Source organism: Protopterus annectens, chromosome 5.part1 (genome assembly GCF_019279795.1).
Source record: "Protopterus annectens isolate FY-2018-M chromosome 5.part1, PAN1.0, whole genome shotgun sequence".
In the NCBI taxonomy this organism is placed as follows: Eukaryota; Metazoa; Chordata; order Ceratodontiformes; family Protopteridae; genus Protopterus; species Protopterus annectens.
This window is the reverse complement of record NC_056736.1, coordinates 272,620,050-272,633,665: the sequence shown is the minus strand read 5'-3', so window position 1 is coordinate 272,633,665 and position 13,616 is coordinate 272,620,050. Positions and strand designations below refer to the sequence as shown.

Sequence of the window (13,616 nt, the reverse complement as noted above, 5' to 3'; positions counted from 1 at the left end):
CATGTTACATTAACAGCATTCTGATATCTCTAGGAAGTACTTATGTCAAGTGCCTTGATTAAGTCTCACTGCCTGAAACAAACCATTTAATTTAGTACTGATACCTTAAATGTTGTACTAAGTCAGTAAATGTATGGTGTATTTCAGTAAGTAATGTATTATATATTCAGAGGATTATGATTGGGTCTTCAACTGTAACCGCAGGATAAGGTGTTCAAGATATGGATGCCAAGAAATTCACCTCGAGAACAAAGCCTGATAAGTGAATCTTGGCATCCACGTCAAGAACACATAATGGACAGTTATGATCAGAGAACCGATCACAATTCTTTGTAGTCTATGGAGCTTTATCTGCCATGTGCTAAAAGTTACAGTAAAAAAGTGCAAAATATTTTGCTGGTATTCAAAGCCTTAAAGCACTAGGCAAGCACTGTCAAAAAGACAGAGTAACTCATTTATGTTAGGTAAAGACAGTCAGGGAGAGATTACTGCAAAGACAGCAGGCAGAAAGAAAACTTTTAATTCTGACACAGTAATCTGATGGCAACTACTCCCTAGTGCAATACCTGATCTTAAGCAGGGGGTGCTGAAAAATTGTTATGATCATGTCTCGCATTACACAAGTGCTTAACTGGTTTGTCTTTTTCACAACATCAGAGCATAATCACTGCAATCCATGTCATTTAAAAGAATGTTTAATGATAAACAGTGCCAGTGAGTTGTACAGATTAACAGGGTTTGTATTTCATATTTTATTGATCCAAAGTTCCTTAGCTGTTACAGACTATAAAAATGTAAGATGCAATATCTTAGATATAGTTACATTACCTTTCAAGATTATTCTTTTTCTACCCATCATATGGAAACATATTCATATCTTAATTTGAAATCATTATCCTTCTAAGTTTGTTTAGAAAATGTGAACTTTATATTACAGGATCATAGGAGGTTACTAGGCTAATGGCTCTGGGGCCCCTACAAGCCTAGCCAAGAGTTTATCCCCAAAAAAAGAAATTTCACTCAGCAGTTGTCACCTCTGTTAATGACAGCACAGGTGGAACTCCTGGGACAAATTTGTGGTTTCCCATCCATTCATCAAGGTTGGCTTGAATAGGGTCAGAGAGGTACTCTGGTTGACATGTAAGGGAAGTCTATTCCAGAGACTGGGCAGCTTCTGGGAGACAAAACTGTCTTTCCAGCAGGTTATGTTGATGTTGCATATTAGATTCAGGCCTTTCAAGCAGGTAATGCGTGAAGAGTTAGAATTATAGATAAAGAGCATATTTTCTTAGCCTACTGCCATTTTCTGTCCTTATTGGTTAATTCAGACAAGGCATGTCTTAACTTTTCCTTTTTGGATAATATCTTTCATAAGTCACTACAGGGTATATGCAGGGAGGCACCAGAGTGACATATTTGGGGTCTAAGTAGTCCTGCAGTAAAAGGAATGACAGTGCCATTTATTACACAGTAGCTGTATGATATATACTACATATGATATAAGGCTTTATCCATAAAGCATTTAAGTACATTTGACAGATATATAGTTGAGGTTAAGACTGTTACATAACAGCAAGACTTCAATGAGTGACCATTTAGCACTTAATCATAGCATTATGGTTTTATCCTGCCTGGCTTTCCTTTATAGCTTTCAGAATTTTAAAAAGGAATAGCTTATTTCCCATAAAGGCTTAGACAGGAACTTCACTGGCATTTCATGGAGTCCTGGTAACAGTGTGTGGCAGTCTTATAATGACAGTGCTACTAGGTGTTTTGTTCACTGAGCCATATTTATTGTACAGCTGTGAGACTAATTAACTCAGACAGCAACCATAATACCTGATACATTGAAGCCTCTTTTTTAATTTAATCCTGCTGCTCTGAGCAATTACCACCAGTATTACTATTATGCAATATGATGGCTATACTGAGTCATGTCTAAGGTTAATACGTGCATTATGGTAGAACAGCTGCTATTCACTAGTCTTTATTTATTCTCTATCTTAACGGTGAAGGGGTTTGGTGGTGGGTATTTATTTATTTATTATTTATCATTGGATAATGGGTATTGAGTGTGTTTTTGTACTGTGATCTACCTCTTTCATGTCATACATGTTATTTTCTTTATTATGTTATTCTCTGATACTGCTGATTCCATGTTATCTGCAGTGCATTTCTCTATTGAGCTGACATTTCTAATTTTGTTTAGCCTGTACTTGTGTGGTCCTAAATGACAATAATGTTTCTTTGAATCTTTGAATATTTGTTCACTGAGCCATAGATACCATATGGTGATTGCGTCAAAATATTAATCATAACATTAACGATAATTAACTAACAAGGACTTTGAATTTTAAGAAGTAATCAAAGAAATTTAAAGAACAGTTTTGATTAACTAGACAAAATCCTGCATTGTACCGGAAGCACTACTTAAGTATCTATTGTTAACATAAGTATCTGACCCACAACTATACTCTCCTTAGGTAGGGTTACTATAACAGTAATTCATAAAAATACAATAGATTCACAATCAGAACCAACAAACTCGAGGGGAGGGGCACTTTTAGCATCCCAAGTAGCACAGCAGTGCCCAAATATGTCTATCTCTAATTTATCAGGCTGGTAGTATTTAATAATGGTGTAGACTCTATACCATGTAGCAGGTTATGAGATGTGAGGTATAGAAGCATTATCAAAATATACTCTTGATGTTTCTGTTGTCCTAGCAGAATAGTTTGATGTTTCTGTTGTCCTAGCAGAATAGTCTCTAATATTGCCTTGTCTTTGTTTATTATATCTAGTTTTTACAAAAGGTAGTTTAACAGGTCAAACATTTAGTTACTCTGCATTAATGAAATGTCTTCTTTCTAGTTTTAAAAGAAATAAACAGTTAGTCACTCTTTCTGATTTCTCTGGCTTTCCTTGTGTAATATCTCCACTATCCATGCATACTGAGCAAATGTAATAAACATTCGCCATAATTATGTTAGCTTGCATAAAAGAAGTGGAAAATGGATAGACTGATTGATTTCCTGTTGATAATATTTTGGCATGAAAGTGAGTATGCATTTAACTATACTGTTTTTAAAACTGGAAACCCAAGAAAAAGGTTTATACATGGCAAAGTGTAACTAAACCTTTTTAGACAGATATAAAAAAGTGTTTTCTAAGAAAGGTATTTTACTTTACTGGATTCAGCTAGTTAAAAATAAGGTAAAATCAAATTTCCTAACATAATGCTTGTTTCCTGCTGAAACTAGCCCCCTTGTACTGACACATTCTTGAGGTGAGCTCCTCAGGATTAATTTCCTGACTCTCTGATGGAAGAAAAGGTGTTATTACAATGGATGTTTGTTATGTTTGCTTAAAAGATTACTATTTTTTTCATAGTCAGGAACTATAACTGCCTTGTCAAGATTTATTACAAGGGGAAGAGGTTGACATAATGGTTTAGGTCTTCACCTCATAGACACAAAATACAGGGTTTGAGTCTAACCTCAGCATATCTGCTAGGCTTTAAATAGCCATTCAATGCAGTTAGCCTAGTATTCATCAATGAAAAAGCAAAAAAAAAAACTGAGAAATTCTACACATTGCTCACTAACCACAAGGAAATATTTTGTAAATTGGTTCACAGATAGAACCCACAGTGTGAAAATAGCAGACTCCAAGTCAGACTGCTGACCAGTCATGAGTGGAGTCCCACAGGAATTGGTCCTGGGTCACCTCCTGTTTGCAATCTACTTCTCAGAAGTCTAGCTCAACACAGAGAGACTCTGGCTGGCCAAGTTCACAGATGACTGTAAGTTGGGAGCCATTATTAACTCCCCAAGTGATGTAGACATCCTACAGAAAGGCTTCACTGAGACCAATGACTGGTGTCGAAACCATGGCCTTAAGCTTAATGCCAAAAAATGTGTCATGATCCCCTTGTGATAAACTCAGTTCCCAAAATTACCACATCGATGGGAGTCCACTGAACACTGAAGGCCTTATAAGAGATCTGGGGACACAGGTTGACAGCAACCTCTCCTTGGATCACCACATTGCCACTGTGGTCACAAAGTCCTTCTATGTGGCACATCTCATTACCAAGGGTGTTGCATCCAGGAAGAAAGAGATCAACATCCCTCTACTCTTCCCTCATTAGGCCAATCATCGAGTAAATGCCCCATTTGGCATGTACCTCACTAGACACATGCAACAGTTGGAAAGGCCAGAAAAGTGCCTCATGAAGAGGATCCTAGGACTTAAACACATGTCCTGCATAGACACACACAAAAACTCCAGCTATTCTCTGTCTCATATTGTCTACTAAGAGGTGATCTCTGTTTGACTTACAACGCCATGTCTGACCCAGCTATGTTAGAAATGCTACATCTAAAGAAATCTCAATCTCTCCACACCACACATTCCAGAGACATCAACCTCATTATCACAATCAACAGAGCATGCTGGAGGGAAAGGTTCATAACCCAGAGACTGCCCATGCTCTGGAATAGACTTCCCATACATGTCAAGCAGAGCACATCACTGGCCCTCTTCAAGAGAAATCTTGATGAATGGATGGGAAATAGAAATTTCATCCTGGAGATCACTGCAGTGGCTCTACTTAAGAGAGGAACTGGGAACTAAAGTCGAGAGGTATAATTCCAAAGTACTTCTATGGGCTAGGCTTGTAAAGGCTCCAGGACCATTAGCATAGCATACATCTATGAACCTAAAAAATTAATTGACCAAAACATCCTTTTAGGATCTCCTTTTTTCTGATGGAGATCCTGAAGATTGAAAGGAAGAATTCAAATCCATGTATCTGCCTCATATAAAATATTTCTCATCAATAAATGAATCAGGAGAGAAGGTGTGCTACTTTCTGTTCTTGTCTCTCTCTTGTACCTTCACAGGTAGCTGCAAAAATACACTTCACAGTGGTCTAGCCCTAGACATGAGTTAATCTGAGTGAGATACTAACTGCAGTCATGACTTATGTCCCGAATGTTGTCATGAATTTTCCTGAACAATATCAAATAAACCTTTACAAATGTTTTACAGATAAATGTGGTCAGAATGTTTTTAGAAAGTGAATTAGATGTCAGAATAGTGATACCATACTGAAAACTAATCAGAGATACACTAAGCTTCGCCTGGAAACCTCCAGACCCAGCAAGGTCAAAGATAATATTAATATAGTTATCAATAAAGGTATCATAAACGTATTCACTTTATGTGGCACTAAGAATAATGATTTTGGTACTTTAAGAAAATGTATGGGAAAAACAGTCCAGCTACAACTGGAAAAAAGAATACAGCACTCAAATGGAAACATAATTATAACAGCTGATTTTAATAGCATAAAAAAGATGAAGAATCTAATGCTATAAAAAAAGAATACCAGCACTACAAACATAATTAAAAAACGTTATAAATTTGTTTCAACTTAAAGATATTAATGAGTTTTCAGACCAGGGTTCTCTTTTCTACACTCGCTTTTCTTATAGACATGGGACCCATTCAAGAATAGGCAGTGCATGCATTTCAAATAACTTAGTATCTAAACTGATCAAAGTTAAGGCAATTTCAAGCCCACTTACGGACTACAATAAAACATTTCTACTGAAAGGATACTAGCATACATAACAAGCTTAAAGGATTTTAGAGATTTTTTTAATAAAGACATGCAAACATTTTTACAAATGAACTATAAGGATGACATTTTTAAAATATATGTATGGTATAATTTAAAAGCTTGTCTAAATGGAAGAATAAAAATTGGTATGCTGTTAAGAAAAAGTAATGGGATAATGACTTAATTGACATACAGGAGAAAATTGATAATTTACAACAGAACACTCACAAAAGTCAGGATAGAACAATGATGGAAATAGGTGAATTAAAAAAAGTATTCTGAGAGCTTACATTGTAAAACTATGATACATTTGAAAAGGATTAAGTTATTAACTATTTTATGAATCATAAAGTATGCACAAATTAGCCTTCCAAAATAAATTGATTAATAAAGCTAATCATGTTAAAAAAATGTTTTTACCAAGAAGTAAAAAAAAAAGTAACAGATACTGATGAATTCCTAAAGATATTTAAAACTCCACTTTAATAAAGGTAATCAAAATGAGAGAATAACAGATCCTCAATATTTGATTAAAACATTCATTAAAAACTATATTAAAAATAGACTAACAGAAGATCAATAGAAATTAATAGATAAACCTTTACTATTGGCTGAAATTAAAAATCAGATTTAGAAACTAAAACTAAATAAAGCACCAGGTAATGACTTGATATCGGAATTATATAAAATAATGCCAAAAGAAGATTGTCATATTCTGCATAAAGTCTTTATATTAGTTAATGATTCAATTAAAGGACTGCCATAATGAAAATATACATTTATTTCTCCAGTATTAAAGGCAGATAAAAATCCAGCAGAATGCTCCTCATATAGACCTCTTTCATTTTTAAATATAGATTACAAAATATTCATGACCATACATCCTACTAGGTTACAACATTTTCTGTCAAATCTGATTAACGAAGATCAAACAGGATTTATAATTTTAACTTAGAACTTTGTCTCACAGAAACCTGGCTGAAACCAACAACTAAAGATAATGAGGTTACACCTCCAGGTTATCAGATACTTATACAGGACAGAACTAAAAGGAAAGGTGGTGGAGTTGCTGTTCTATACAAATTGAATCTAAAAGTCGCCACAGATGTTCTACAACCACCCCAAGAAAGCAACACAGAAATCCTAATTACCATACTCCAAATCAATAAAAACAAATGCAGGTACATTGTCTGTGTCTATATTCCCCCAGGTAAAAATACCAGCACACTAAAAGACATCTTACAATGGTTATCTATTAACTACCCCCAAGAAACCATTGTTCTTGGGGACTTCAATATTGACTGGAACTCATGTTCTGCTGCTGCACCCACCAACCATATTGGATTTTCTCAGGAGATTACTTCCCCCACCAAACTTAATAAAAACAATAATAAAGAAAGCACCCTAGATTGGATACTTGCAACAGTCTTTCCATATTATACAACTCCAGGACCCTACCTGATGACATAAGCGACCACTGCTTCACATATATAATTAAGCTCAAGACAGTACAACTCCCAAGTACCCTCCTTTAAAACAATAAGATCTAGCAAAAACTTTAACCTCACTTTCATAACAAGCTCAAGGCTTGCAAATGGTTGCCCCTAAAGGTACTTTCACTGGATGATGCAGTGGAATACTTCAATAACAGATTCCTTGCCATCCTCCACTCCCACGCCCCCACCCGCACCATCAGAACCAAAACAAAGTCAGCACCATGGCTGACAAAAGGCACTAAATCTAAAATCATACTCAGAAACAAAGCTTGGGCAACCTGGCGTGCCACCAAAGACCCTCAACACCATCTTAGTTATAGGCAATTAAGAAACAATACCAAAAAATCTATTATCCTAGACAAGAAAAACTACTACCACCATTTACAACAAAAAAAAACATAACAATCCTCGAAAATTCTGGGCTGGATTAAATAAGCTACTTTACCCAGGACATACTCCTACCCCCTCTCCTCTAACCGCTAATAAGGAGTCACCAGAAAACATTGCAAACTCCTTCAATAGCTTTTTCAAAGAAACCATCAAGACCCTGGTCAGCCACCTCGTGCCCCCCTCTTCCTACCTGGACAATGAGAAGCGAAACACCGCCACCTCCTTTAGTTTCCAACCTGTTCCTACCTCACTCATCTGTTGTCTTATCAAAAAACTAAAGCCCACCACTTTAGCTGCTGACCTCCTCCCAGCAGAATACTTGCAAAAGTCTGCTGACATCATAGACTACCCAATTTCACTACTAATAAATAGGACATTATCCAAAGCCTCTGTCCTATCAATTTGGAAAGTTTCTCATGTTATACCATTACATAAAAGTGGAAGCTCTACAGAACTATCTAATTACAGACCCATCGCTATTCTATCTCCACTAGCTAAAATAATGGAAAAATGTATTCAGAAACAACTTAAGAACCACATTGTAGAAGGCAAGCTACTGGCTGTATCTCAGCATGGCTTTAGACCTTTTCACAGCACCACCTCAGCTCTTCTCTCCTTCACCACTGTAATCAACTATAACCGTAATAATAATCTACTCTCTTCTGCTCTCTTTTTTGATCTATCTAAGGCATTCGACATGGTCAACCATCAGTTACTCCTACAGAACCTAACTAGCTTCTCCCTTGACTCCCACTCTCTACTATGGTTTCAGTCCTATCTATCTGGATGCCAACAGGCAGTCCTATGGCAAGAAAAGCTATCATCCTGTCTACCCATCTCCTTAAGAGTCCCTCAGGGCTCAATATTAGGGCCCCTTTTATTCTCCATGTTTATTAATAACCTCTACACTGTTATTCCCAAGGCTACATGTATTCAGTATGCAGATGACTCCATGTTGATCTGCTCGGCCTCCTCGCAATCTGATCTGCTTTCCTTAAACCAGAGCACCTTCAATACTGTTGAATATTGGCTCACTAATCGCTGTCTTTTAGTAAACCCAAAAAAACTAAGCTGCTTCTCTTTGCACCGACTCGTAGGTCCAACCATCCAACCATGACCACTACATCTAACAACGGAACCATTATCTACCCTGATGCCCAAATCAAACTCCTGGGAGTCACAATAGACAATAATCTTACATATGATGCTCATATTAATCGAACTATCAAAACCATAAACAAAAAACTAGGATCACTTTATAAGCTTAGACCCTTCCTCATTCCTCTTGCCAGAACTTCCATTGCATGATGTCATCTTCTTTCCACCCTCCTTTATGCCTACCCCCTATTCACAGGCTTGTGTAGTACTGAAATCAACAAATTATCCCATTGCTACAACCACATAGCTAGATTTGCTATGGGCTCATCCTATAGGACACACCACTGCCACAATCTAAATCTCCTAGGGTGGCTTGAACTTCCTTCCCTTCTTCAATTTACTCAGCTCACATTAGACCATAAAGCCCTACACCAACCAGATAATATTCCATCCCTCAAAAACATTGTCACCCCATATAGTAATCACAGCAAACTCCACTCATCCAATAGACTACTTATCCAAACAACCAAATCCAATAACTCAGCTGGTGAAGCCTTATTCGCCAACTCCACTGGCAAAATCTGGAATCAACTACCACCTGACCTCACTCTTAATTGTTCACTAACTCTATTCAAAGAAAATCTCAGAAAACATACTGGCTCTGTCCTTGCGCTAAACCTGACTAGCATCTTCTCACTGTCACTAAGACTTCAACTCAACCGTGTCCCAAAGACTCTAACTCAATTGGAAAGTGTAGGCTAAATGACTTAAAGAAGGAATGTATTATTCTTATGATCTACCATGTATAGTGTAAATATGTGAAACTACAGTTACTTATTCTCATGTCTTATGTGTTATGCACTCCTTTCACTGTTTGTCACAATGTACTGTATATATCAAAATTTGTGTGTGGAGCTTTTCTCCCCGGGCCTCCACTGAAAATGGATATGTATCCAGTCGGACTATCCCAGTAAACAAATTTAAAATAAAATAAATAAATAATAATAAACAGAAGTACACATGATAACATCAAGAGAGTTTTATCCATAATTGATTTCATAGACAGCAATAAACAGAGATTGACTTTGTTAAGCTTGGATATAAACAATGCTTTTGACACTGTGAACTGCAATTACTTATCATTGGTTCTAAAAAAACTATTTTTCAGTATGTTTGTACCAGCTTATTAACTCACTTTATGATAATTCTGTGGCCTACATAAAAAATGGTTCCTATTTAACAGAGTAAATTCCAGTTACTAAGGGGACTATACAGGGTTGCCTCTTCTCTCCATTACTATTCATCTTAATTATTAAGCCTTTACCAAATGTTATAAGACCAAAGGCAGACATCAAAGGAATGCAGATAACTTAAATTCTCAAATACTATTTGTGAATATTTTCTTGATATTGAATGATAATAGAAATTACCTTAATACAATATTTAATGCAGTAAAGGCATTTAAAAAAATTGGACTTACTTTTAATAAAAAGAAAACAAAAAATTTACTCGTAAATGAAAATATAAAGGACATGGAAGACAGATTCTATGTATGTAGCACAAGATGGTAAAATAAAATATCTAGGAATAATCTTGAAAAGAAACATTAGAACCACAAAACAGGACAGTTACAAAAACAATCTAGCCAATATTAACACTCTTGTTAACAAATGCAACAAATTCACTTTTACAATGGAAGAAAGACTTACCATAATAAAAATGGTCATACTCCCAAAAATGTTATACTTAATACAGTCATTATCCTTACCCCAACTAGTAAAAACTTTAGAAAATTTAATTCCTTAATACTTACATTTTTTTGGTTTCCTAATAAGCCAAGATTAGGTTTAAATCACCATATAAGGGACTGGTCATTAGGTGGAATCTGTATGCAAGAAATATAATTATACTCAGTATCATCAATTGTTAAAACAATTATTTTATAATTAAATAAAAACTATACTGTAAAATGGAAAGGCACTCAAGAGAGCATGTGTGCAGCCTCAAATCACATGCATTTTACACAGCAAAATGAGATAATAAATAATATTTTTATGGATATTAAAACACTAAGTTTTGTAAAATAGAAACATTAAGACCAACTCTACATATATAACTTCAATGTTAAAGGCATTTAAAGATTATATTTATAAAAATCCAATAAATAAAACATGGCTGTTTTTGATATTTCCAATAGCTTGTACACAAAATAATTAATACACTTTTAAATTGAAAACAATGTATAAACTTAAAGAAAATAATCTGATTTATTGGTAAAAGTTGATGGATAGAGGCAAAATTCAAAGCACAGAGAATATAATAGTTAGATTTAATTTGGACAAAGACATCTGGTTAGATATAGAGGATTACAGACAAGCTATAGAAATTAGGATACATTTTATACAATTGTCAGTAAGAAACAATGTCTCCCTAAATGTATATATTTAATGAAAACTCTGATAAGTCAAGAAATAATTGATAAAGGTCTTTTATCTAAAATATAAGAAAATAACAAAAATGTAGCTGAATATATTAATGGAAACTCTTTGGATTACTTCTGAACTGTAAATAACCATGAAACTATTAAGGAAGATAAAAATATATATGTATTTTGACAGCTGCTAACCAAACTACTTCTTCCCTAAACTGGAAATTATTTATGTGGAAGTTCATGCATAAAATATTTATAGTACCTCATAGAATTGAATTAATGTATAAAAAATGTTGTGTTAGAAATGTAATGCATGTGACAAGGCTAATTGGCAACATATGTTTATTGATTGTGTAACTGTCAAACCATTTTGGGAAAAAATTAATGTTTTCTTGCAATCTTTATTCAATAAAACATTTGTTTTAACTAAATCATTAATTTGGTTCAACACATCAATAGTGGACTGTGGAAAGAAAGTAAACTACCCTCTATTATGGAGTCTACTATCAATAGCAAGGAAAACAATTACCAAGAATTGGAAAAGCAAACAAACTCCTACAATGAAAACATTTGTAAATATGGCAACAGATGTCTATCATTACAAACTTCTGACAATCAAGATGAGGACATTCAGAATTACCACACCTTACAATGTATGAATAAAGCTTAAAGAACTGCTGAATAAACAAATTTAAACACGTCAATGAGATGGGAAAAGATCATTTTGGTTACTTAGTAGACACCTTTGTAAATAGTTTTGTTACAGTATGAGTTATTTGTTAATATTGTTCCATTTCAAATTTATATTTAATGCTATAATTGATACTTATGTATTAAAATTAATAAAAACAATAAAAAAAAGAAAATGTATGGGCATACCTGTGTATGGAAGTCATTTTAAAAAAAGTGAGTATCATCCTAAGAAATACTGTCATCTTTACATTTCTTTACACTCAGGAGAGGTGGTCTCAGAGAAGTCTACGATTTCATGTTAGGTACTAACATAAATGCCCTGGTAGAAATTTGTCAACTCAAGCCCTTAATGGCATAATGTGGGCTTTTATTCAGTAAATCCAGAATAAGGGCAGATTGTCAAAGGTTAAAGACAGGGTATTATAACTATTTAAGAACAAAAAGGTTGGGAAGCTTAAGAATAAATTTATTTTCAGCATATTAAGGAGAAAGTACATTTACCGAAAAACTACTGCAGTCATTTTAATATGTCACTCTAAGGGAAGGTAACATAATTCAAGTACTAACCTGATGCACTGGACAAAAGAACAGCAGATTGCTAACATCTAAGTTACTCCATGAATAACTCAATAACAAATATAGGGAAATAGTATTAAAAATGTAGCTGGTTGGTCTATGAAGCAATAAAAACATGCATAACAAACCAGTTTAATATAAACACAGAACAATTGAATCATTGTTCAGAAATGTCTGCATGCTAGCTGTTGTATCAGACTGCAGTAGTAGAAATCACAGCTGCTGTCTGCAAACAATGTATTTTTTTTAAATACAAACATAAGTATGTGAGTTTGATTAATAAAAACACTTATAATATAATGATCAAAAGATAGCTGTCTTATGTTTAAAGATGGGAAGAATATATTACAAGAAAAGGATATGCCAATTTTATAGCACCTTTCCAGGCTACCTAAGGCTATAGCAAATCCTAGGATTAAAAAGGGTTGATTACAGGTACCATAATCTGTATTTATTTCTGTATTTATCACTGCAATACTCCACTACTCATTTTAAGAAGGACACTGGCTACTTGTAAGCTAAGTTTTCCTAGCTTTGTTCAGACTAAAACAATTAAGGCAGAAAATCTTATAGACAATTCTTCTTGCACCTCCAACTTTCATTAACTTTAAAGGGATGTATACGGTATGCAAAATTTGTTAAATTATCAGGAAAAACAATGGAAAGATAGGAACTGTAATAATCAAGCAGATGTGAAAAACATATGAATTAGATTAATAAAATGATGTATAATCAAGAACTGAAACATTATATAAGATTAATTACCTGACTTTTCTGAAATGGTGTCACCTTGCTTGTGGGTGCCATTATCCGTAGACAGTACTGATTCTATCACAAATGTAAAAATGAAAAAAATAATAAGATAGCTGGCAAACAACATGCTCTAAAGGTTGTAATACACATCAGGGATTGCAAAAAGCAGCCTTGATATGATTAGCGGAACAGCTATTAGGGCTGACAAATGAAGCTGTATATCAGCTATGCCAGACCTTCACATAAAAGATTAATAGTTGTAGCTTATACTGAAGATGTATATACCGAGGTCACTTTAGATTAGTTTTTTTTAGCGCACTGGATTATCTCAACTTTGTCAGCTATATTACAGACAGGGAATACACATTGTTCATCTGATCTTTCTGCAAATAATAGGAACAAATAAATAAGCATCAAACAATATTAAAAATTAACTAATCATTAGCCTACCTAAGAGTAACAAGACCAGCAAAAAAAAAACAGGGTATGACTAAACCAGTTGATTATTTTAAGTCTAACTAATCATAATCATTCTTCAATTTTCCCCAGTTTT

General features: G+C 34.5%; 1 long non-coding RNA gene across 2 annotated transcripts in view; it reads right to left on the bottom strand.

The window, feature by feature from the left end:
• LOC122803291 overlaps positions 1 to 13,140 on the bottom strand; it is a 34,908-nt gene extending 21,768 nt beyond the window's left edge. For both annotated transcript variants that reach the window (XR_006365098.1, XR_006365099.1), the window contains exon 1: positions 13,076 to 13,140. This is a non-coding gene — a long non-coding RNA (uncharacterized LOC122803291). The remainder of the gene's footprint in view (positions 1 to 13,075) is intronic.
• Positions 13,141 to 13,616: the final 476 nt, after the last annotated feature.